Below are 27,174 nucleotides of genomic sequence, written 5' to 3' on the forward strand. Positions count from 1 at the left end.
CATGAAAATACTAAGATACTGAAAAGGGGACTGAAAGGAGAATACTAAGATACTGAAAAGGGGACTGACATGAGAATACTAAGATACTGAAAAGGGGACTGAAAGGAGAATACCAAGATACTGAAAAGGGGACTGAAAGGAGAATACTAAGATACTGAAAAGGGGACTGAAAGGAGAATACTAAGATACTGAAAAGGGGACTGACATGAGAATACTAAGATACTGAAAAGGGGACTGAAAGGAGAATACTAAGATACTGAAAAGGGGACTGAAAGGAGAATACTAAGATACTGAAAAGGGGACTGACATGAGAATACTAAGATACTGAAAAGGGGACTGAAAGGAGAATACCAAGATACTGAAAAGGGGACTGAAAGGAGAATATAAGATACTGAAAAGGGGACTGAAAGGAGAATACCAAGATACTGAAAAGGGGACTGAAAGGAGAATACCAAGATACTAAAAAGAGGACTGAAAGGAGAATACCAAGATACTGAAAAGGGGACTGAAAGGAGAATACTAAGATACTGAAAAGGAGACTGAAAGGAGAATACCAAGATACTGAAAAGGGGACTGAAAGGAGAATACCAAGATACTGAAAAGGGGACTGAAAGGAGAATACTAAGATACTGAAAAGGGGACTGAAAGGAGAATACCAAGATACTGAAAAGGGGACTGAAAGGAGAATACCAAGATACTGAAAAGGGGACTGAAAGGAGAATACTAAGATACTGAAAAGAGGACTGAAAGGAGAATACCAAGATACTGAAAAGGGGACTGAAAGGAGAATACCAAGATACTGAAAAGGGGACTGAAAGGAGAATACTAAGATACTGAAAAGGGGACTGAAAGGAGAATACCAAGATACTGAAAAGGGGACTGAAAGGAGAATACCAAGATACTGAAAAGGGGACTGAAAGGAGAATACTAAGATACTGAAAAGGGGACTGAAAGGAGAATACCAAGATACTGAAAAGGGGACTGAAAGGAGAATACCAAGATACTGAAAAGGGGACTGAAAGGAGAATACTAAGATACTGAAAAGGGGACTGAAAGGAGAATACCAAGATACTGAAAAGGGGACTGAAAAGAGAATACCAAGATACTGAAAAGGGGACTGAAAGGAGAATACTAAGATACTGAAAAGGGGACTGAAAGGAGAATACCAAGATACTGAAAAGGGGACTGAAAGGAGAATACCAAGATACTGAAAAGGGGACTGAAAGGAGAATACCAAGATACTGAAAAGGGGACTGAAAGGAGAATACCAAGATACTGAAAAGTGGACTGAAAGGAGAATACTAAGATACTGAAAAGGGGACTGAAAGGAGAATACTAAGATACTGAAAAGGGGACTGAAAGGAGAATACTAAGATACTGAAAAGGGGACTGAAAGGAGAATACTAAGATACTGAAAAGGGGACTGACATGAGAATACTAAGATACTGAAAAGGGGACTGAAAGGAGAATACCAAGATACTGAAAAGGGGACTGAAAGGAGAATACTAAGATACTGAAAAGGGGACTGAAAGGAGAATACTAAGATACTGAAAAGGGGACTGACATGAGAATACTAAGATACTGAAAAGGGGACTGAAAGGAGAATACTAAGATACTGAAAAGGGGACTGACATGAGAATACTAAGATACTGAAAAGGGGACTGAAAGGAGAATACCAAGATACTGAAAAGGGGACTGAAAGGAGAATACTAAGATACTGAAAAGGGGACTGAAAGGAGAATACTAAGATACTGAAAAGGGGACTGACATGAGAATACTAAGATACTGAAAAGGGGACTGAAAGGAGAATACTAAGATACTGAAAAGGGGACTGAAAGGAGAATACTAAGATACTGAAAAGGGGACTGACATGAGAATACTAAGATACTGAAAAGGGGACTGAAAGGAGAATACCAAGATACTGAAAAGGGGACTGAAAGGAGAATATAAGATACTGAAAAGGGGACTGAAAGGAGAATACCAAGATACTGAAAAGGGGACTGAAAGGAGAATACCAAGATACTAAAAAGAGGACTGAAAGGAGAATACCAAGATACTGAAAAGGGGACTGAAAGGAGAATACTAAGATACTGAAAAGGAGACTGAAAGGAGAATACCAAGATACTGAAAAGGGGACTGAAAGGAGAATACCAAGATACTGAAAAGGGGACTGAAAGGAGAATACTAAGATACTGAAAAGGGGACTGAAAGGAGAATACCAAGATACTGAGAAGGGGACTGAAAGGAGAATACCAAGATACTGAAAAGGGGACTGAAAGGAGAATACTAAGATACTGAAAAGAGGACTGAAAGGAGAATACCAAGATACTGAAAAGGGGACTGAAAGGAGAATACCAAGATACTGAAAAGGGGACTGAAAGGAGAATACTAAGATACTGAAAAGGGGACTGAAAGGAGAATACCAAGATACTGAAAAGGGGACTGAAAGGAGAATACCAAGATACTGAAAAGGGGACTGAAAGGAGAATACTAAGATACTGAAAAGGGGACTGAAAGGAGAATACCAAGATACTGAAAAGGGGACTGAAAGGAGAATACTAAGATACTGAAAAGGGGACTGAAAGGAGAATACTAAGATACTGAAAAGGGGACTGACATGAGAATACTAAGATACTGAAAAGGGGACTGAAAGGAGAATACTAAGATACTGAAAAGGGGACTGACATGAGAATACTAAGATACTGAAAAGGGGACTGAAAGGAGAATACCAAGATACTGAAAAGGGGACTGAAAGGAGAATACTAAGATACTGAAAAGGGGACTGAAAGGAGAATACTAAGATACTGAAAAGGGGACTGAAAGGAGAATACCAAGATACTGAAAAGGGGACTGAAAGGAGAATACTAAGATACTGAAAAGGGGACTGAAAGGAGAATACTAAGATACTGAAAAGGGGACTGAAAGGAGAATACTAAGATACTGAAAAGGAGACTGAAAGGAGAATACTAAGATACTGAAAAGGGGACTGACATGAGAATACTAAGATACTGAAAAGGGGACTGAAAGGAGAATACTAAGATACTGAAAAGGGGACTGAAAGGAGAATACTAAGATACTGAAAAGGGGACTGAAAGGAGAATACTAAGATACTGAAAAGGGGACTGACATGAGAATACTAAGATACTGAAAAGGGGACTGAAAGGAGAATACTAAGATACTGAAAAGGGGACTGACATGAGAATACTAAGATACTGAAAAGGGGACTGAAAGGAGAATACCAAGATACTGAAAAGGGGACTGAAAGGAGAATACTAAGATACTGAAAAGGGGACTGAAAGGAGAATACTAAGATACTGAAAAGGGGACTGACATGAGAATACTAAGATACTGAAAAGGGGACTGAAAGGAGAATACTAAGATACTGAAAAGGAGACTGAAAGGAGAATACTAAGATACTGAAAAGGGGACTGACATGAGAATACTAAGATACTGAAAAGGGGACTGAAAGGAGAATACTAAGATACTGAAAAGGGGACTGAAAGGAGAATACTAAGATACTGAAAAGGGGACTGAAAGGAGAATACTAAGATACTGAAAAGGGGACTGACATGAGAATACTAAGATACTGAAAAGGGGACTGAAAGGAGAATACTAAGATACTGAAAAGGGGACTGACATGAGAATACTAAGATACTGAAAAGGGGACTGAAAGGAGAATACCAAGATACTGAAAAGGGGACTGAAAGGAGAATACTAAGATACTGAAAAGGGGACTGAAAGGAGAATACTAAGATACTGAAAAGGGGACTGACATGAGAATACTAAGATACTGAAAAGGGGACTGAAAGGAGAATACTAAGATACTGAAAAGGGGACTGACATGAGAATACTAAGATACTGAAAAGGGGACTGAAAGGAGAATACCAAGATACTGAAAAGGGGACTGAAAGGAGAATACTAAGATACTGAAAAGGGGACTGAAAGGAGAATACTAAGATACTGAAAAGGGGACTGAAAGGAGAATACCAAGATACTGAAAAGGGGACTGAAAGGAGAATACTAAGATACTGAAAAGGGGACTGAAAGGAAAATACTAAGATACTGAAAAGGGGACTGAAAGGAGAATACTAAGATACTGAAAAGGAGACTGAAAGGAGAATACTAAGATACTGAAAAGGGGACTGACATGAGAATACTAAGATACTGAAAAGGGGACTGAAAGGAGAATACTAAGATACTGAAAAGGGGACTGAAAGGAGAATACTAAGATACTGAAAAGGGGACTGAAAGGAGAATACTAAGATACTGAAAAGGGGACTGACATGAGAATACTAAGATACTGAAAAGGGGACTGAAAGGAGAATACTAAGATACTGAAAAGGGGACTGACATGAGAATACTAAGATACTGAAAAGGGGACTGAAAGGAGAATACCAAGATACTGAAAAGGGGACTGAAAGGAGAATACTAAGATACTGAAAAGGGGACTGAAAGGAGAATACTAAGATACTGAAAAGGGGACTGACATGAGAATACTAAGATACTGAAAAGGGGACTGAAAGGAGAATACTAAGATACTGAAAAGGAGACTGAAAGGAGAATACTAAGATACTGAAAAGGGGACTGACATGAGAATACTAAGATACTGAAAAGGGGACTGAAAGGAGAATACTAAGATACTGAAAAGGGGACTGAAAGTAGAATACTAAGATACTGAAAAGGGGACTGAAAGGAGAATACTAAGATACTGAAAAGGGGACTGACATGAGAATACTAAGATACTGAAAAGGGGACTGAAAGGAGAATACTAAGATACTGAAAAGGGGACTGACATGAGAATACTAAGATACTGAAAAGGGGACTGAAAGGAGAATACCAAGATACTGAAAAGGGGACTGAAAGGAGAATACTAAGATACTGAAAAGGGGACTGAAAGGAGAATACTAAGATACTGAAAAGGGGACTGACATGAGAAGACTAAGATACTGAAAAGGGGACTGACATGAGAATACTAAGATACTGAAAAGGGGACTGAAAGGAGAATACTAAGATACTGAAAAGGGGACTGAAAGGAGAATACTAAGATACTGAAAAGGGGACTGAAAGGAGAATACTAAGATACTGAAAAGGGGACTGACATGAGAATACTAAGATACTGAAAAGGGGACTGAAAGGAGAATACTAAGATACTGAAAAGGGGACTGACATGAGAATACTAAGATACTGAAAAGGGGACTGAAAGGAGAATACCAAGATACTGAAAAGGGGACTGAAAGGAGAATACTAAGATACTGAAAAGGGGACTGAAAGGAGAATACTAAGATACTGAAAAGGGGACTGACATGAGAATACTAAGATACTGAAAAGGGGACTGACATGAGAATACTAAGATACTGAAAAGGGGACTGAAAGGAGAATACTAAGATACTGAAAAGGGGACTGAAAATACTAAGATACTCCAATAATACCCTTTTTACCTGAGATATTATATGGGGAAATACATCAATGAAAGTCTGGTAAAATGTAATGATAAATCATTTGTAATCAGTTAAATAAATTGTACAACATGTGGACGTATTTAAAAAGCAATTATAAGCATCATATTTTATGAATGGATAATACCAGTAATGAAACATAGCTGTGAGAATTAGTCATTTCAAACAAAAATTACTAATTAACAACTCCATTTTCAATCGTTTAAATGAACGAGCTTTTGCACTTAGCAAATTTATCTTTACGTTATCATCATTTATGATAATACAGATAATGAAAGTCCTACTCAATATTCCAGTCCATCCCCATCAAGAAAAAATACTGATCTTGAAATGTGTTTCAAATCGACGTGAATTATGATTGGTTTTTTTTTGTGAAAATTACTAAGAACGATGATTAATATTAAGATAAAAATTATTAAAACTGAAAATGACAGGGATCAGTCAAAAACGTGACGGCTGAGGCGTGAAACGACTCGGTTTAATCACAGCTAAATGACCTAAAAGGTTATCACGTTTATTCCTTACAAGCGAAGATCAATATATAAGAATAACATTTCTCTACGCAATTATTATTAAGAACATTTGTCTTATGATATAGTGTGAACATCACGTTATCATAAATTTGTTGGCGTTAAACGCTTGGTGTCAGAATATTTGTCTATTGCCCTTTTAAAAGATTACTTCACAAAACCTCGATTTTTGTATACACAGTGATTTAAATATCTAGCCGATTCCCTATTTATATTGCCAAGTTTCATAGGTAAATTAATACAATGTATCACATGTGACGCTTAATATTAACCGTAATATAATTCAGACATTACATGTGACACACTATTATGTGACACTGTATTATAAAATTTTCCATGATAATGCACGTTAAGATACAGTTAAAATAATCCGAGCATTACTAACTAGATAGAACTGATAACATCAAAGAAGGGCATCCACCGACAGACATAGTGAGCTGTAGAGACTAAAAATACGATAAACCTGCTTTTTTGGTTCCCGGTACATGATGTATCCTGAATACACATATCACGTTATTCCGTGTATGAGATACGAACCTAGTATCTAATACAGCCAGATACGTATCTAGACGACTTGCGATAGTCAGTTAGACTCTATCTAGTGATCTGCAGAATCAGAGTTGGTTGACCTTTTTCTTTTTTTGATGAACACATTTAAACACATTGTTGGTAAGGAGTTAATGGTTTTAATTAACTTATATTTAAATAATCAAAAAGTGGTGTAAGACGAAAGCAGTATTACCTGTACCCATATTTTTCTTTAGATATTAAAAGACGGTATGTTCATATACAATAATTTTAACCTAGCTTTCTCATAATACTGTATAAGCTATTGATATCCATACAAAGGCAAGTAATTATAACACATAACACGTGTATGCTGTAGATATACCTTAGTATAGTGTTTTAATTACTTTTAAATAAACAATGCATTATCTTTCCATAAACACATTATACCGACGATGGAGGAGTGGCCATTTCTTTTTAAACATCCGTTCAATGGTGAGATTACAACAACATCGTTGTTTTTATTTTCAAATTGCCTTTCTGCCAATCCCTGCAACATTAACAACTGAATTCGTAAGTACAACGTGTTATGAAAATGTTGATCAAACAACTAGTTAATCGCTCTCCCTTTGATGTACATCATTGACACAACACCAGTATCATATATTTTGAATTTTCCATTGGCACCCCACCAGTATCCTCTCATTTAGAGTACATCAATGACACCCAACCAGTATCCTCTCTTTTAGAGTACATCTTTAACACCCCACCAGTATCCTCTCATTTAGAGTACATTTTTGACACCCCACCAGTATCCTCTCATTTAGAGTACATCAGTGACACCCCACCGGTATCCTGTCTTTTAGAGTACATCAATGACACCCCACCAGTATCCTCTCTTTTAGAGTACATCTTTGACACAGCACCAGTATCCTCTCTTTTAGAGTACATCTTTGACACAGCACCAGTATCCTCTCTTTTAGAGTACATCTTTGACACAGCACCACTATCCTCTCTTTTAGAGTACATCAATGACACCCCACCAGTATCCTCTCTTTTAGAGTACATCAATGACACCCCACCAGTATCCTCTCTTTTAGAGTACATCAATGACACCCCACCAGTATCCTCTCTTTTAGAGTACATCAATGACACCTCACCAGTATCCTCTCTTTTAGAGTACATCAATGACACCCCACCAGTATCCTCTCATTTAGAGTACATTTTTGACACCCCACCAGTATCCTCTCTTTTAGAGTACATCAGTGACACCCCACCGGTATCCTGTCTTTTAGAGTACATCAATTACACCCCACCAGTATCCTCTCTTTTAGAGTACATCAATGACATCCCACCAGTCCTCTCTTTTAGAGTACATCAATGACAGCACAGGTATCCTCTTTTTGTAGTTCATAATTGACACACCACCAGTATCCTCTCTCTTTGGAGTACATCAAAGACACCCCACCAATATCCTCTCTTTTAGAGTACATCAATGACACCGCACCACTATCCTCTCTTTTAGAGTACATCTTTGACACAGCACCAGTATCCTCTCTTTTAGAGTACATCTTTGACACCGCACCAGTATCCTCTCTTTTAGAGTACATTTGACACCGCACCGGTATCCTCTCTTTTAGAGTACATTTGACACCGCACCGGTATCCTCTCTTTTAGAGTACATCAATGACACCGCACCACTATCCTCTCTTTTAGAGTACATCAATGACACCGCACCACTATCCTCTCTTTTAGAGTACATCAATGACACCCAACCAGTATCCTCTCTTTTAGAGTACATCAATGGCACCCCCCCCCCCCCCCCCCACCGTATCCTCTCTTTTAGAGTACATTTGACACCACACCGGTATCCTCTCTTTTAGAGTACATTTGACACCGCACCGGTATCCTCTCTTTTAGAGTACATCAATGACACCCAACCAGTATCCTCTCTTTTAGAGTACATCAATGGCACCCCCCCCCCCCCCCCCACCGTATCCTCTCTTTTAGAGTACATTTGACACCGCACCGGTATCCTCTCTTTTAGAATACATTTGACACCGCACCGGTATCCTCTCTTTTAGAGTATATCTTTGACACCGCACCAGTATCCTCTCTTTTAGAGTACATTTGACACCGCACCGGTATCCTCTCTTTTAGGGTACATCTTTGACAGTTACTATTTAAGAAGAACATAATTAGGTGTTAATTGATTTTAATTTGAAAAACGAATATAGATTTTTTTTTTGGATATTGAAGTGTATCACAAAGATATTCATTGTTTAGTTTGCATGTGGTTATATGCCTACGGGAAGCAGGAAAGACACGCGGTTTTGTTTTTCCTTCCTTGGCTCCATGTTTCTTCCATTTACCTTTGCAAACTTCCTGTTTAACAGGTGAATAAACTACACAGGTTAGAAGCTACACTATAATATTCTTAATAAGCGCAGTGGGGTAGGCCTACAGATTTTAATGCAACAAAACTTTTCATGAAACAATTGGAAAAAATATAAAAACAACACAAAATTATAAAAATGGGTAAAATACTGACAGATGATAATTATCCATAATAAAATACAAATAACTTTAAAATGTTATCCTAATTAAAATAATTGGTTTTTATTATGTTTATATTGACTAAAATGATATACAGTACTAGTTATTATATTATGTTGTCTCACAGTAAACACAATTTAGAATATAAACAGGTCTGAAGTAAAGCAGAAGTGTAAGTTTAATTTTATTGATAGGTGTATTTTTGTCTAAAACTTTTTTTTTAAGTTTTAGCCTACGTTAAACTATCAATATAAGGCCTACTACTGTTATTGTTAGCCTTGTTTTAGTTTTGCTATTAACTATCAAGTCAACTCTTTTAATATCTTGCAAGTCCAAGTTATCTTATACTCAGGTCTACAGTAATGTATACAGCAGCATTTAGATAAATAATTCAATTTCATATATTTATACATGCTTTTTTGCTGATAGACAATAATGTGCACAACATCAACTTATTTCTCCATGGTTTAACACAATTAACTTAATGTTAGAACAAGTCAAGGAAATCTTGCAAGTCTTAGTTATAATATTATACTCCAGGCCTACAGCAATTAGATAAATATTGACTTATATATTTATAAATTGTTTTGTGCTGGATACAAAATCAACTTACTTCTCCGTGGTTTAACACAATTTACTTACTGTTAGAACATGTAGAAGTCAACGAAATCTGACTTTAACAATAAAATAAATATCTAAAAAAATACGGTGATTAGAAATACATTAGTACATTGTGATAATACATTACTAAAGTGCCTTTAGCATGCTAATCCACTAATTGAAATCTAGCTGTCAATATTAACGTAACGAGTATCTACTTCTGAAGAAAAACTAGTTATTTGACTGCAGTGAAGTAACCTGCAGGGTGTTCAAACACATCGTTTTTAAGTTCATTGTCAGAGATAGAATATACAACCGTTCCATCAAGTAAACATCATCTTCAAAACCTTCTTTTTTACAAATTGATCGAAATATGACTCCGTATCTAGAACATTACTCCCCCTAGCGCATGCAGAAATTGAAACAGATTTTTGTTGTTGACCAGGAATGTGTAAAACTTGATATTGTCTGCCATATAATTTGATACCTTGTAATTATTACTGCATACAATGTTTCAATTATAAGTTTTCTTATCTTGTAATGCAATATTACGGAAAGTTTGTACATCGTATGTAAGCAAAATAGTCGGATGCTGTAATGATTTCATGTGGACCTATTAAGTTTGTGTCAATGGATTCAGTATAAAATGATAACAGTATTAATAATTGCCATCATCATTCCATCAACATCGTGGGTATATTTATCCTGAGCCTCATCGTTCTTCTGATAATTTATTCATCAATTCATCGCTTAATCACCTTCGTCATCATCATAAGACATTATCATTATTATTGTCAACACCATCGTCAATGTGTGGGAAATATTCGGTTCATGTAACTTGTATAGTAGCGCTCTCTTGAAAATACCTTACATTTCTCACAATAGGACATTATATAGTTATACTATGGTAGTACTAAGACCGATATGAATAAGACAGTAAAATATCGAAACAAATTATTTTATTATCGTATATGAAAAGATCAAAGGATGACTGAATGAATAAACGTAGGAAAAATAAAAGTCTGCACAATAAAGAAAGATGATGATAATGATCATCATCATCGTAATTATCATCTTCAAAAATAATCCTCATTATCTTCATCATAAATGTAATCATCATCACCATTATCATTATAAACATCAATAATATTACCATGTGATATAACGACTTAAATGTAGCGTTATGTGCGCGGAGTACTTATCTCCTCCCCCCCCCCCCACCCCCCCCCCCCCCACCCCCACCCCCATCTCTTTCGAATTTGCGTAGACACCTGTCAGGAGACTAACGAACGCTAACTTCGTGGTGCATCAGTGACTTTGAAGCCAATGAACAGACACAATCGCTGATGAAGCAGCTTACATTTTAAACACTTCGGAAGTCGAAAATTTAATGATTATGTCGACCGAACAAATTTTACTTTCAACGCCGTGGATTCGAATACACGTTGCGTTAGATTAGAAATATTTAGGCCCAGCCCACGAGCCTTTTTAATGCATATTGCACTGTCGCTTTATCTGTAAAATTAACTATCTCTAAAACTAACTCAATAATTCGAATTTATTAGTCTATCGTCTTTATTACCAATTAACATACACATAAGTAACGGATAGATTCAATGTCTAATTGGAAATAATGTTTGGATATTAAAGTAAATCAAGCCAAACTAATTTTAATTATTAAGTATTTTAAATGTTTAAAATGTGTGGGTTTAACCAAGAACACTAATAATATTGTCCACACAATAATCGTACTGATGCTAAACGCGTTCTTTAATATGGATAAATTAATAATTATACTAGACGGCCAGTGTCCACATTCGCATTGTGATCAATTAAACGCGACTCAACAGCTCACTATGTCGGTCGGTTGGTTGGTCGGTTGGTCGGTAAACACTAACTCAAATTTGCGCACGCGACTGCAGCCATGTATATGGCCTTGTTTACGTTTAAAAGAACAAGCGATAGACCACAATTTACATTCCATTACCGTATGTGTTCTACTTTTCGCGCGCCCACTTAATTATAATTATTTTACACCTACACCAATTAAAATATTTTCTATTTAATAATGATGCGATATGTCTTAATGAGTGATTTTTTTACCCACGCTTTATTATAATCCTTGCATGCATCGTATACCATAAAATCTTAATCATGTATTCAATATATAATGCGCGCGGATTGATACACGACGCGGGGTGCGCAAAGTAATTATTAAAATAGGTTTATTGTACTATTGTAAACACATTAAAGTGATGATTAAAATTAATCATGCGCTAAAACACAGCCGTGTGCACACATATTATTTTTATTGCTGTTCACAAACAGAAACATAGTCACTCTCATAACACTTGATTCTTGTGCTACAGACAATAAACTGCACCCACAGTGTCTTGTCAGCAGTTTCTTATGAGTCTTTTTCCCGCATGGGTTACTGTTCGTAAGTATTGTGGCTGAGCCTGTTTGTGTAAAATTAAAATGATGAGACTCGAAACGTGTATTATTTGTTTTTTCAGAATATACCATCGCTCTGAACTAACCATTAAACTAAACCTTCTCGAATACAGCCACCATATGTGATAGTGTATTATGGAATTTGCCTATGATACTGCGCAGATATTGTTATAATGTCGAGATACAACATTGAGAATCGTGTACAGAGAAAGACAAAATCATTTATGTTATCCAGAAACATTCAATTATTTTTCCTATTAACATATTCTAATATGAAAATATCCTTTGGGAGAAATAGAGTGTGAGGGGGTAGTTCAAATGGTATAATTACGTTTCCAATAATAATGCTTTAGGGAAAATGGGGATCGAACCTAGGATTAATGATTCTCAACCTCTGCCCCCATAATCCCAACGCTCATTTAAACACTTTGATCTTTCCGTTTCTGTTATAAATTGTATTGCGAAGGTGCATAACCTATTCGTAGTCACTTAAACATCTGGAAATAGATGATACATAATATTACTAAAAGTGTCATCAACGTAGGCCTAAGCATTAGAAAACAGTAGACTCGTCTATAGTTATCGGGGACGGACAAAATGTCCTCTTGGTAGGGTTATTTGATGAGGTGCTAACCCATATTTTCTCTCATTCGTTTCGCTGGCAAGTGTTTCCTAAATAGGGGTGTCCCCTGAATAATTGTGTCCCCTGAATAGCGACATTATCGGTTCAGTTTTTTCCCTTATTTTTTTTTAGGCAAGTCAAGGTATGAGCATAAAAGAAATGTGATGGATTTATTAAACATAAACGTATTATAATTGTATGAAATAAATATGCATGTAGATGAAAAAAAAAAACAAAAACAACTAATGTAAGAAAAAATAAGCTTTGTTAATGAAAATGTGTTATAGATAATATGTATAAAAAGAGGAAACTATGTAATCAATGTGGTTAAATGATAATGTATGTATAAACAAAATAATATATGGAAATAGTTTTTTTTTTTAAAGAAAATAAGTAAAAAAAAAAAAAAGTGGAATGAATCCACATAAGAGAAGAAAGTAAAAAAGTTAAATGAAAATTTAAGAAGTTATAGATGCAAAAAAGGATCTGCTGGTTTTGTAAACATTAAAGAACAAAAATATTAATATTAATGTTAAAGGATGAGAACAATATTATGTTAACAGTAAACATGTAGTAAGTAATGAGTATAACAGAGAATATGCATTGTTAAATGAAAATGTGGTAGATGAAAAAATCAAAAACAACTACGTAAGAAAAAAAAAAGCTTGTTAATGAAAATGTGTTACAGATAATATGTTTAATCAATGTGATAATATGTAAACAAATGAATAAATAAGTATATGTATACAGATGATTAAACAAACATTGTAAATATAATGATATGTATAGTGTATAGTGAAAAATATATGTAAAGAGAACAGTGGTTTGGAAATAAAAGTGGGATGAACCCACATAAGATAAAAAAAAAAAAGAAATGTGTATGTGTATAGGAGTGTCCCAAATTAGAGGTAATTCTGTTGCATGCCTTTTGTTTAGTATTATTACAGCAAAAAAAAAAAATAATTTTTCAAAATAATTGTTTACGAGTTAAAATGGGAAATAATTAATTATGAACTGTTTTATAAGTTGTTTTGTGACTGTGCAATTTGGTAGTAGTCACTCTCGTACTGTACATTTAAAAGTAACACATCCAAATGCCAACTTTAAGTCAATGGCTACCAGATGTCTCTGTGAGGCGGTTATTTGAACCAGTACCAGTACCATATTATCGTTTCTTGTCAAAAATGTTATTTGGTTACTAAATTCATTAAACAATGTGTGTATACCGTACGTATATATTTATTATAAGTTTAACTAAATATAGTTTGATGACTGCATACTTGTTGTGTAGACGCGCCTGTGTTTTTTTTAACATGTTTTATAAATATGTAAAATTCATTGCCAAGTCTCCGATGTTAATTAAGCACATGGTTTTTTTGTAAAAGCATTATATTAAAAATGTAGATGTTTGTTTTTTTTGCTGGTACCATGCGTCTGTACTATTTTAAATATATATTTTAGCAGATAATGAATAATTGAAAGTACTTAAGTACAACTAAAGGTCAACTTGATTATAAATAATAATTATAAGAAACGTTAGAAGTGTTTCTTATAGTTACATCTTCCGCAAACACACTATTCCCAAGTTGCTATAATTAGCCGGTTTCATGTTTCCCGACAATCAACACATTTTTAAATGAATATGGGCCCCCGGAGGGTTGTATGAAAGCATAAATTATTAGCCGCGTTATCAAGATGTTCGTTAGATCAGACAATAGAACTAAACATATGAAAATACAAAGGCAATCAGGAAATCCATCAGGAACAACGAACAAACGAATAACCTCAATGAGCTTAATATAGTCTGTGAAAATAATCATTAAATATTCAGTGTGTAGGTATGTGCCTTTTGAATTGTAAACAATAAAGATATGCATTCAAGGTTTTTGGATGAATGTTTAGTTCAAATAATGTTTACAGGGTTTGTTCCCATAGGACGCAACGCAAGGACTTAAGCGCAACGCTAGTGATTTGACCAATCACAAGCGATGGATTATACGAACTGTTTGCGTTTACCTGCTTGCGTTCTGTTATAGTGTGAAGCTAGCCTACGCTAGAATTCTAGAGCTCTGTCTACACTAATCATTTATTTTGACAAAAACAAGTTTGGTAGTGATATAAAGTAATTATATCCATTTTGGGCATATCACATTTTTTTTGTCATATAAAGTTTGATTGTGTAAAATGCACTTATGCATGTGTAAACAGAGCTTTAGAGAGGTTAAGTGCTATAAGGAAGTATAAGTTGAGGATAGGTGGTACGCTTGAGGTAGCGAGATAACAGAATAAAACTGACTTTGATCAACAAAGATCCATTGAACAATTGTAATTTACATTTTAGAACCAACCTGATCATTTTAGTTCTGTGAATCCGTCAGTCCAGTCTAAATCTATAAATTTTTCCCTGGTCAGTCTAAAGCTCTGTCTACACTATCACATTTTATGTGACAAACAGATGCGATATGCCCATATATGTACATGATGAAATATCATTACTATTTGGTATATCACTACCATATTTGGGCATATCACACTTTTTTGATAGTGTAGAGCCTAAGTATTACCAACAACTTCGTAAAAATTATAATTATAATTGACAATGTAAGCATATCTACTTATTTATCCACACCTTTTCTGTTTTACCCCATTATGCAGCCGTCAGTAAATACATCTTAATTGATTATCGTCATTGAGATACACATCAGGTTTAAGCCTTTTTAAACTTCATGTGACAAACAAATGTAATATACCCATGGAAATTATGCTGTTATATCACCATATACCATATTTGGGCATATTACTGCCATATTTGGGAACATCACACTTATTTGTCAAACTAGTTTGAGTGAGACAGACCGTGGTAGTGATATCAACGTCTTGAAACTTGCAGAAGGAAGACAACAAAACATAAAACAAACGTAACAAATCAATAATACATATCATGTGTTTTGAACGTCATCGAATTCCTAAATGCTCTGCGCATGCACTGACAAAAAAAATAACATCAAGATGAGCAAGTTTTAAGCTGTGGTTTTCTTCACAATCATTTGTACTTTCACAGTTAAACTAATATTTTTCCGGCTACACTGGGAATTAAATAGAAACGACTTGATATGATACCTAGGGATTTATTTAATCAGTCTATGTGTATTTTACTTAGGCAATGCCGACTGAGGTAATCAAACTGTGCATTTTATCTTGTCAAGACTTCGTAAAAACAGCTGCCGATATTTTTATGCTTGATGTTTAATTAAGATTTTGAGCGCTATCTACACAGCATTATCTGTTGACATTTGTATTTTAGTTTCTTCAACTCCTCATTGACAATCGTTAGTAAAAGAAAACAAATATATAAAAGTGTATTGAAGCTGGTTCTACCAGTCTCTAGTAAAAGTACCCCGTTTTGTATATGTGATGGCGCTAGTAACTCTCCGTTATGCATGAGTAAATAATGTATTGACGTATATGTGATGGCGCTAGTTACTCACCGTTATGCATGATTGATTAAAAATGACTTAATGCATGAACGCTATTGGTACGTTGCGGGTATTAATTAAAATGTATTTTCATGTTATTAATAGCTTCGTTATTGAATTTAAAATTAATAGGTCTACAATTTAAAGCTGAATTATAAAATTAAAAAAAACCGTTGCAGTTATTGATCTCCTGAACCTACCTTAGTGGTTAGTCCCATGGGCCTACTATGGAATGGCCACAATAGGACTATGATCCTTCATATTACATTTGAGATATATTTACCTGGTGAAAACCTACTGCATTGGTCATTAGTTATTTTTTTTAAAATAATTTATACCTTTTGCCCAAACGACGTTGTCTGTTCTTGGAAATTCGTCTACTTAAATTTGAATAGTATCACATTTATCAATTAGTATATCTAACCAATCACGTGTACCCAATACAGAGTAGTTACATTTTGTGAAATGAATTGAAATGTTTGCTATCTTATCCTTAGATAAAGATGTTTGCCCTAAAGACAGTGTTTAATCAGTCTGTTGATTGGAACATCAAGTGACTCATCATCAGAGATATAAAGGCGTCAACATTCCGTTGTTGTATTAATAATGCTTATATATTATATGATAACAAATTCATGAGGGTTTTCGGATTGCACACTACGGTGTAGAGTTGTTTATTTGTTTGACATTTATCTGACATTTTACGGGGCGCCTTTTTATTTTTAAGTGTTAGGACGTGTTAGATGTGTGTATTCTCTTGTTAGTAGTCTTTCATAGTAATGGAATATAAAGGCATTAAGTGTAACCAATTATGTATAAGTGTTTGGACGTGTTTTTCCGTTTTGAGTATTTTCTTTTTATTCTCCCAAAGTAATGGGATTCTCCATCCCCAGTGCCTTTCTAAAATCCTAAAAATTTATGGTTTCAAATCTTCTAAAATGTGATTATGAGCGCCATTCAACATATGCCTATGACATTGGTTGATGCATCTTTCGAAAGCAATAATTGGTAACCTGATGTTTTTTTTTCAATAATATATTTAATGTTATTTATTATTAACTTGACATTTTTAACTGACTAACGCTTATTAATAGAATTGTAATTAATATCTGTTTTCGTTATAGAGGATGTTGTTGTTTTTGTCGGGAAAGATTTTTTTTTAATTGAACCCGAAACCCGTTCATTACAAACTACAATGTACAATGTTTTTTGGTTTTCTCGCATCAGTAACTTCATAATATTTCAACTCTGGTGGCGCTGTTTCAATTATTATTATTATTAAACATGTAACACGTTAAAAAGAAAGTATAGAAATGACTTATGGACGAAAAAAATAATGTTGTGTATCATGCGTTATTCACTGTAAACAGGTTAAAAAGAAAAAAGAAAGTATGGAAATGACTTATGGACGAATAAAATAATGTTGCATATAGTGCGTTATTCACTGTAAACACGTTAAGAAGAAAGAATGAAAATTACTTATGGACGAATAAAATAATGTTGTATCAAGCGTTATTCACTGTAAACACGTAAGGAAGAACATAAAGAAATGACTTATAGACAAATAAAATAATGTTGCATCATGCGTTATTCACTGTTTTATCAGAGTCAACGTCTTCTTTGGTTACATGTACTGTTCATTAATTTTGCAATTTCTTATGCCCGAATGTAGGCCATATTGAGTCCATTAGTCAATAATTCAAGTACTTTTTGATTTGGATATATATCTCTTAATCAATTCTTTAAATTGGTTCTGACAGAGAGAAAAAAATATCGTCAATTGAGCCATTTGGATTTTGTAAAAACCCTACAAACCGAACGTGAGCCATAACGATTTTCTAAGCCCCTTCAAAGAGTATTGAGTTTATCTTGGTATATCTCCTAACCATCTAAAACTCGATTTTAATAGCTTAAAATATCTTATAAAACCATTTAATTGGAACTTGTAGCTGATGTTAAACCATGTTTGTCTTGTAAAAACGAGAGAACGAGCGTCGAACTGATCGCCTGCAAATCTTTAAGTCCAAGTTACAAATCTTCAAGATACATAATTTTGTTACAGTCAAAGGACGCCAAGATACACTAGATAAAATATTAATAATAGGCCTTGTAATGGAAGGAGACATTTTTAGTCGCGTGCAAACACGACTCTACAGCTCACTATGTCGGTCGGTTGGTCTGTCGGTCGGTCGGTTGGTCGGTCGGTTGGTCAGTAATCACTACCGGTAACGACTGCAGCCATGTATATGGCCTTATTTTCTCTTGTGGAGGATCATACATATTTTTCCTTTCTATTACTTACACAAAGTATCATTGGGTATCACATCATATTTATCTTTTTTTCTGATATATTTATATTTCGTAGTACATTATCATACCATAGAATACGCCTACATTGATGTTTGCTATAATGTTATATTGTAGTGTCAATTTTAACCGTAGGAAACTGTTTTATATTGTAACGTTGGTGGAAGTGTAAACTCCTTACCAAAATGTTTATCTATAGTGACAAATTCGTCATGGCCGCCATTTCGTGTGATATTAGAACAATCCAAACAAGTACAGTCTATTTGTATGTATGACATTTCGACATCTTTCCTTTTCACAAGTATCCACCAATTTGAGAAAGCGATCTCTCTGATACAATGGGTATACTTATACAGATACATTTATATATAAGTATATTGGCTGTGAACCATAATGAAATGGCAGAGATATTAATGACTATTTTGGAATCAACGGATTTCTGAAATCCAGTATGACCATAGAAGAAGGTATCGGCTTTAAGCCTTGTCCCTTCATGTGACAACAAAATGCGATGTGCCCATATATGGACATGCTGATGTCATATTACTACCATATTTGGACATATCACTACCCTGTTTGGGCACATCAGACTGTTTTTTTGTAAAACGTGTTTGATAGTGTACACAGAGCTTTACATACAAGCTTGCGAAAGAAATTCCGATTGTGTAAAAAATGGTAATATTGTATTGGTGTTTATGGTGCTTTCTGTAGTTTTAAAATTAAGGAATTTGTGTAAGCCATTTAAAGATAAACAAAGCACATGGCTGCGTACTGGGATTTTAAACGTATTTTAAAAGACTCTTTCCAGTCTATTTGGTTTTTGTTACCTTTTAAGCAATTTTGTAATTGTATTTATGAATTTGGCGTAAGTTATTAAAGGATTAGTAGACTTATTTCTACAAATATGAGCGTCTTTATTTGTTTTCAGGTAGATTGTTGTTCACACTACGCTACTCGCCACAACAATTCATAGTTTTGTTGAAAGAGTACAATAGTATGATTCTATTGTATCAGAATAAAGACCATGATTCCGTTGTGTTAAAGTGAATTTTAAAATGTGTTTTTGTTGTAGTTTGTGAACAATGCTCTGTTGACGGTGCTTTACTGCTTTAAGTATAAAGCTTTACTCTATTCAGCTTCTCCAATTTCGCGTATAAGTTCTCCGTCGCCAAGTGAAAACAATACGTTTCTTTATAAGTTTTTAAGAAATGGTAATCGCTGTTAATGGAATCTCCATATATAGACCTGTTAGTTATGCGTTGTTTTCTTATACGATAATTACGTTGAAATGCACAACAAATTTTCTTGACTAGGTCTATAATAGTATTTTTACGTTTATGTCTTCGTTATGGAATTGATACTGTTAGTTATGAGTTTTTGCTTATAAAATAATTTCGTTGAAATGCAAAACAACTTTGTTTAATAGGTCTATAGAAAAACACTTTTACTTTTATTCTCTTTGTTTTATGTTATGGCAATCACCGTTATGGCATTACCATAATTATATAAACCTTTCGTTTATGGTGTATAATAGGCCTATTGAAAAACAGTTTTACTTTTATTCTCTTTGTTCTGTTGCAGTCTCGATTTCCCGCACATTATTAATTATGGTTTTAATATATCTTTCATTTTCATTCAGTCGCATTTTTTCTATGTTAGTTATGGTTTATGCAATAGCGTTGCACCTAATTTTTAAGTCCAAGTTACAAATCTTCAAGATACATCATTTTGTTACAGTCAAAGGACGCCAAGATACACTAGATAATATATTAATAATAGGCCTAGTAATGGAAGGAGACATTTTTAGTTTTTGCAAACACGACTCTATAGTTCACTATGTCGGTCGGTCGGTCTGTCGGTCTGTCTGTCGGTCTGTCTGTCGGTCCGGTATCACTATGCATTTTAGCACGCGACTTATGGCCTTGTTTTGAAACGCTTACATTATACCGAACATTATGTTATCCCCTCTATTTTCTATGGTTTCAGAGTAGGCCTATACTGAAAATAGTAACAATTTTCGAGGATATATTGATAATTGTTTGTACTGTAATTCCCGAAAATATTTGTCATGTATTTATGAGTTGAAAAAAACCTGATTACAGCCATGGTGTAATATACTGTTTTTTGAATTTCTTTTGAGTGTTTAAATCATGAAACACAAGATGATTAGGCCTTCATATGACATCATCATGTTCATAGGCATGTCGCACTATTTGAGCATGGAAAATATCTCATGGTTCGGATCAAAATGAAAATATAACTTCCTTTGATTTCGCTTTGTCAAATTCAAATAGTCTTTTTGAGTCGTCTTGGTATCGCAAGGGTAGTATTATCATATTTGGTATATATGGTATTTTAATAATTAATTAATTGACCTAAGGTTAATTAGGCATACTCATTATAAATCTTCTTGTCCAAGTCTAATGATTTATAGGATCGACGATTAGTTTTTTAGTTAAAGGTGTTGAATAATGACAGAATTAACCAATATAATGTCACGTACCATAGTGTGCATTGAAAGGGCTAATTGACTTTAGTTGAAAATTGGTCTTAATCAAAATCTTTATAATAACAGGACTTACACATGGTGATAGATATTTCCATAACGTGAGATTATAGGAATGTATCTCGCCCAAAAATGACTTCCATACATTTTTACATAAGACAATTAAAATTATATTTTAAAATAGAAAAAAATACCATAAATTAAACAAATTAATTAAAATCAATAAAATCAACATGCGGTACGTATTGTTTGTCATTAATTTTGTTCTTTTACTCTATCCGCTAATGACTACCCTGGGTACCAAGGTTCTGGGCTGTTTCAGTCGAACATGCAGACGAAAATCCCTTTCTGTTGACAAACGAAACAAATCCTTTAAAAATTCATGACATTTTGAACTCAATAATATCCTGACGACACGTAGGCCTTAAAATAATGACAACAAAAAACACTTATACTTCATTTACAATATCTGGCTTTTTACAATAGCATAACGTGATAGGTCTCGCGCGCGTACCCGCAATGAACCCCGAGTATAAACATTTCTCTGTGTTTATGCATTACGTCACCCTATTAATTAATCATGCATAACGGAGTGTAACAAGCGTCATCACATACCTATACACAAGATATTTCTTTTTTTTTAAATACGATATTAATTAAGCTGTGTATGTTCGTAATACAGTATTATTATCATACGTCTGATTTAAGTAGTTGTCAACTCTATGGAGAGCAGTGACCCTTCGTAGGCTAATAATTCTGCTGAAAGATGCCACGAGCTCCTTGTAAACTCGCACTCATTTCTACACTGACACATCCTCTCAGCTTATTGATAGTATTCGCCAGCCTAAGGCTATAACGTATTAATAAAAATGTATCTCATTAAAAACTTTTATATCAAAAATCAAATTTGAATTACTTTTGACATTGAACCCATTCGTGAAAGGTCGAGAGTTTCTTAAATTACCCTTATTGTTTATTGATTAGACACAGTGCGGATTGATAAAAAAAAACACTATGACTCGAATAACCAATTTGTGTTTCTAATGAGTTCTTTCGTTTTCTCCTGAGCCTCATTTTGAATTAATTTTCAAAAAGCAGGTCACAGGTCAATGAGTGTCATACATACCTTTCGTTTGAACATCAATGTACGATGAATAATGATTTTTATGTTAGAATTCTGATGTCTTAAACATTCAATATTTTTGATAAAAACACAGCATAGCATACAATTCATCATATTTGTATTGAATGAGTAAATACAGCGTATAGCATATTTTTACCCGATTCTCGGTACTCTCCAGATATGGCAATTGTTTACTCAGTATCATAGGACAATTGCGTCATACAGCATCTAATATGTATCACATGTGATGCCTGTATCATAGGTTAGGTTATGATCATGATAAGCGATACATGTGAAACACATGTGATGCTCTTATGATACTGCAATGTGACAATCTAGATACACGTATCGAAAATAATTATTATTTAACCCCAAAAAACTGTTCACCCTTACAACTAAATTCAAACCGACATCCAATAATATATTACACGTTCGCAACCTTCGAATACTACGATAACTAAACGTATACGTAACATAAAGTTTGGTTGTCACTAGCGACTCAACGCAAGGACGTAACGCAACGCAAGCGAGTTGACCAATCACAAGCGATGGATTATTCGAACAGTCGCTTGTGATTGGTCAACTCGCTTGCGTTGCGTCTACTTCTTGCGTTGCGTTGCTAGTGGGAACCACGCTTAAACGTGTTCAATTCCGTAGACCGGTAAATTCCGAGTTACGATTTACAATTATCACAAACATTTGGAAGTTCTATACTATAATACACGACTCTCCAACATGTTATGCTCAAAAGGAGTTAAAACCGTCAGATGGTTTAAAATGGCAGAGTTACAAAGGTATGTATTTTACGTTTAGTTATAACGGATACGGAATATTTTTTTACACGGCCGGCTGCTACGTCACGTATCGGTCAACCGGTCGTTATACTGCATACGTTATTTCCGGTTTACATATTTTTTTTGTAACGAAAATTCTTTTTAAATTACAGACCGTTCTCATTATATAGCAGATCTAAAAAAAACTATCACACTATAAATTTAATGGTAATTTATTTAAACTCGACTGACCTTTTATTAATTATTTATTGTCAATTGGATACACATTTATGCCTATATAGTACGAATCGTGACGCAGATTATTCACAATTGGGTCAAAGGTGAGGCGATATATTTCTCGTTAATGACAAAAATATAGGCCTATCTGTGAATATCGAAATGGCAATTTATTAAATGCGGCAAACGCGTGCATCACCTATCGCACCCTGCTATTTCCTGATTAGCAAGATCTCCTTCAGGCCTAAAAATTACTTGCCTCATTGCATCATATATACTGACATAGATATGGAAACTAGCATACGAACTTTTTTTTCCAATTTGAATTAAGAGCGCATGCTCAGTAACGTCTACTAAATCACTTTCGTAAGTCAAGTAGAAGTCTATGTAAATATAGATTTTTATTACTCACTTTTATATGTCTCGCTGGTGTTGCTATCATTTCAAGCCATTCGAACGAAATGAAGCAGAAATCACAGAAGATGTAAATGTACTTGATCCTAATTGAACGAAATAAGACGTTAACTAACGGGGCTATGTTAAATGCCACATTTGATTTTATCGGCAAATTATAATATTGAGAATGATGAAAACCGAATACTGCACTACTATACTTACAGTATTCGTATTAAACTACTACATCTAGAGAGTGTTTCTAGGCTTACTGCTGATGAGTCCGCAACTAATATTTAACTGGTCTGTACTCTGCGCTGCTACTTATTTCTGCTACTGCTTAGAACTAAAATTACAATATTCCGGCGCTGTTTATTCTGCTATAGTGGGAAATGCTACTTTTTAATGGTATATAACACCAACATAGATTCCTTTATTTTGTGGGTCACATGACATTTTTACACTCACATAGTGCAGTGTGTTCCCTTTTTTGTTGGCTTAAGACCGGACAGCGGGACTCATTTAACAACAGCATAACAGAGCGCATGCTACCGTGTGAGAGCTCTGTAAATTATGTGAATATTATGTAACTATTACTGCTGAACTGACACTGTGTTTTTGTTTTTGCGACTGTTATTCTACTACTACCACTATTTCTGCTGGTAAATACTAAAGCTGCTATTTACCTCTGCTACTCATTGCTTTTGCAACTAGTAAATACAAATGTTACTACTAAAAAAACTAAAGTTGCTGTTTTGCTAATGCTAATGCAACTGGCAAATAGCATTGCCACAAAATATACTGCTGTTATGCTGCTATTTCTACAGTTGATAAAATAGGGTACTTGGTACCTAACTGCTGCTACCATGCTAAAAACTAATTGTAATAGTTCTGCTACTGCAATGCTAGGTTTTATGCAACTGGTATAAATACCAATACCAGTTACTGTTTCTACTGTTACTTCAGCTAAACACTCTACTCATTCGGCTGCTGAAATGCTACTTCTGCAACTGGTTAATCCATGATACTAATTCGGCTGCTGAAATTCAACCTCTGAAACTAAAAGACGGATTTTTTCTGAAATTAAACCACAGATATTTATGTAATCAGTCGACTTCATTTAATTTCGAAGGAAATCGTAACAAAAAATCCCATTTCTGGACCACTCTTTATTGCTGTACCGTACGTCAAAACTACAAAATGGATCTTGACTACATTTGAACTAAAGATAGATATGTAGTCACGGAAGACTTAATTAAGACTTAAGATTTAATTTTAGAGGTAATCCGGACCAAGATATCCCAATTCTGGACCACTTTTATTGTTTTACCTAGGCCGTACGTCAAATCTAGAGGATGAATATTTACCACATTTTAACTACAAATAGATATGTAGTCATGGACGATTTCATTTAATTTTGGAGGTAATCCGGACAAGGGTCCCAATTTTGAACCACTTTGTATTATTTTACTAATTTTAGGCCGTTCGTCAAAACTACAAGATGGATCTTTACCACATTTTAAGTACAAATAGATATGTAGTCACGGACGACTTAAATTAATTTTGAAGGCAATCCGGACCAGGATCCCAATTCTGAACCACTTTGTATTATTTTATTAATTTTAGGCCGTTGGCCAAAACTATCAAGATGAATAGTTATCATAATATATATTATAATACTGTATGTATTATGCCTAAACTGATTGTTTACTATTAAAATATTTGTAATATTTTCACTGAAAAAATAAACTGATACTCTTCTTCTGGAGGGTTTATCAGTATGAAGCAGCCACAGGCGACGAACATTAAGAAATACATTCACATTATTTTAGAAACAGTATGCACGTTAATGAAGTGGATTTACTGATTTATCTTCTAACAAAGATTTATTACAAACGAATTAAATGGCACTCCGTCAAGTTTACCGCAAGCTGCTAAACACGGAAATTAAGCTGTAATGAAATTGTGTTTTTCATACCATCGTCGTCGCATATTAACGGGATTGAGTGCGTGGTGGTTTGCATAATGGGTGCCAATGTCACCTGTAATTATGCCCTTGTCCGTAAAATCATTGTGAGAGAATATTGAAAGCTATAGGGAGTAATGAAGATGAATGTATCAAATGGATCGTCTTTATGAAGTCGACGACGATGTACATTAATATACTAATAATAAATTAAAACATCTGACTTATATTAATACTGTTGTGAATGCGCCCTCAACAATAACATTTCCCGCGTTTTTTTACGTGCGTAAGTTACTAAAGCTTGGTTCCCACTAGCGACGTAACGTAACGCAAACGACGCAACGTAAGAAAATGCCCTTCCACTCATTGTGTTTGCCCCCGCCTGCGTGAATTCAAACCTACCATCTTTGCAGCACTATTTCGTCGCCGGTTCCCACTTGTGATTACGCAATACAGCACTTTGCGTCGATACGTCGCTGCGTTTCGTTCTAATGGGAACTACGCTCCTACATTCTTCAACCCTATACCAAGCCCATGTGTTTCTAAAATACTTCTGTTTTCGAAATTCACTTAAGCTCTGTCTGTCAAACTAGTTTGACAAAGTAAGTGTGATTTGGCCAAATATGGTAGTAATATACCTCAATATGGTAGTGATAAGATTTCATCGTGTCCATAATGGGCACATGGCATTTGTTTGTCACATAAAGTTTGATCGTGTAGAGCTTTATAAATCATAAGCCTAGTATATTTTTTCTCCAAGACAGACCGTTTCGTTACGTTAGGAGATGACGCATTATTTTAGGAGCACTCCTATATTCCAAGACACAAGACAGATAATCGTAGTAGAAAATAGTAGTTTTGTAGTGGAAAATAATGAAATAGTAACACGATTTTGTTTTCTCTACAAGTGACGTAGGGTTCGCGTGAATAAATTCGCCTAGTATAAAACAGGCTTAATGCATCAGGCATCTTTGATGAATTTAAACCATGTCTGTCATTGTTATAATGTTAATGTTGCGTCTTCTGTTACGTTTCTAATTTTCGAATCTCTTTCTGTGATTTATACATCGTAACTTTGCTTTCTTACAAACACTTTAACACATAAATTATAAAGATGTATCGATGCTATCAATTCGCTGGCTATTCGTACCGATTAATTTAAGCGAATGCGCAGGGATATTTTTTGGTGAGTCCCTCGGGCAGCCGCCTTTCAAACCATACTTTCTCTCAATTACAGCGCATCAATAGGCCTAGCTCTCTAGCTAGATAGACACGCGTTAATACAATAGTTACTACACCTTCGTGTATTCAATTTTTGTGTATCTACTACTGTACCGTCATACATTAATTTTACAATATTTTGCATTAATTATGTTATTCATTACCGGTATTTTTTTGTGTGTATAAAAAATAATAGTATTTTGAATTGAATAGTGTAATTGTAATTGTAAATAAAAAAAGAAAAAATATATATTCGGTTATAGGCCTATGTCCATTGTAGATCCGTTTCAATGGACATTCCTTTTAAAGAGAAACTCTCGTGAAACGAACAAGTGGAAATAACTAGGCCTATAATGTGTTAACACTACGTCCAACTCAACTGAACATTTCTTTGGTCCATAAAGTGTCCCATCAATAGAGGTGTTATACTGTATTTAATTGCATACA

The 27,174-nt window shown here is 34.6% G+C and overlaps 1 long non-coding RNA gene across 1 annotated transcript in view; it reads left to right on the forward strand.

The window, feature by feature from the left end:
* The window catches only part of LOC140059219 (uncharacterized), a 52,399-nt gene that overhangs the window by 15,334 nt on the left and 9,891 nt on the right, over positions 1–27,174 (forward strand). The gene's annotated exons all lie outside the window — the stretch shown is intronic.

Source organism: Antedon mediterranea, chromosome 9 (genome assembly GCF_964355755.1).
Source record: "Antedon mediterranea chromosome 9, ecAntMedi1.1, whole genome shotgun sequence".
Lineage (NCBI taxonomy): Eukaryota > Metazoa > Echinodermata > Crinoidea > Comatulida > Antedonidae > Antedon > Antedon mediterranea.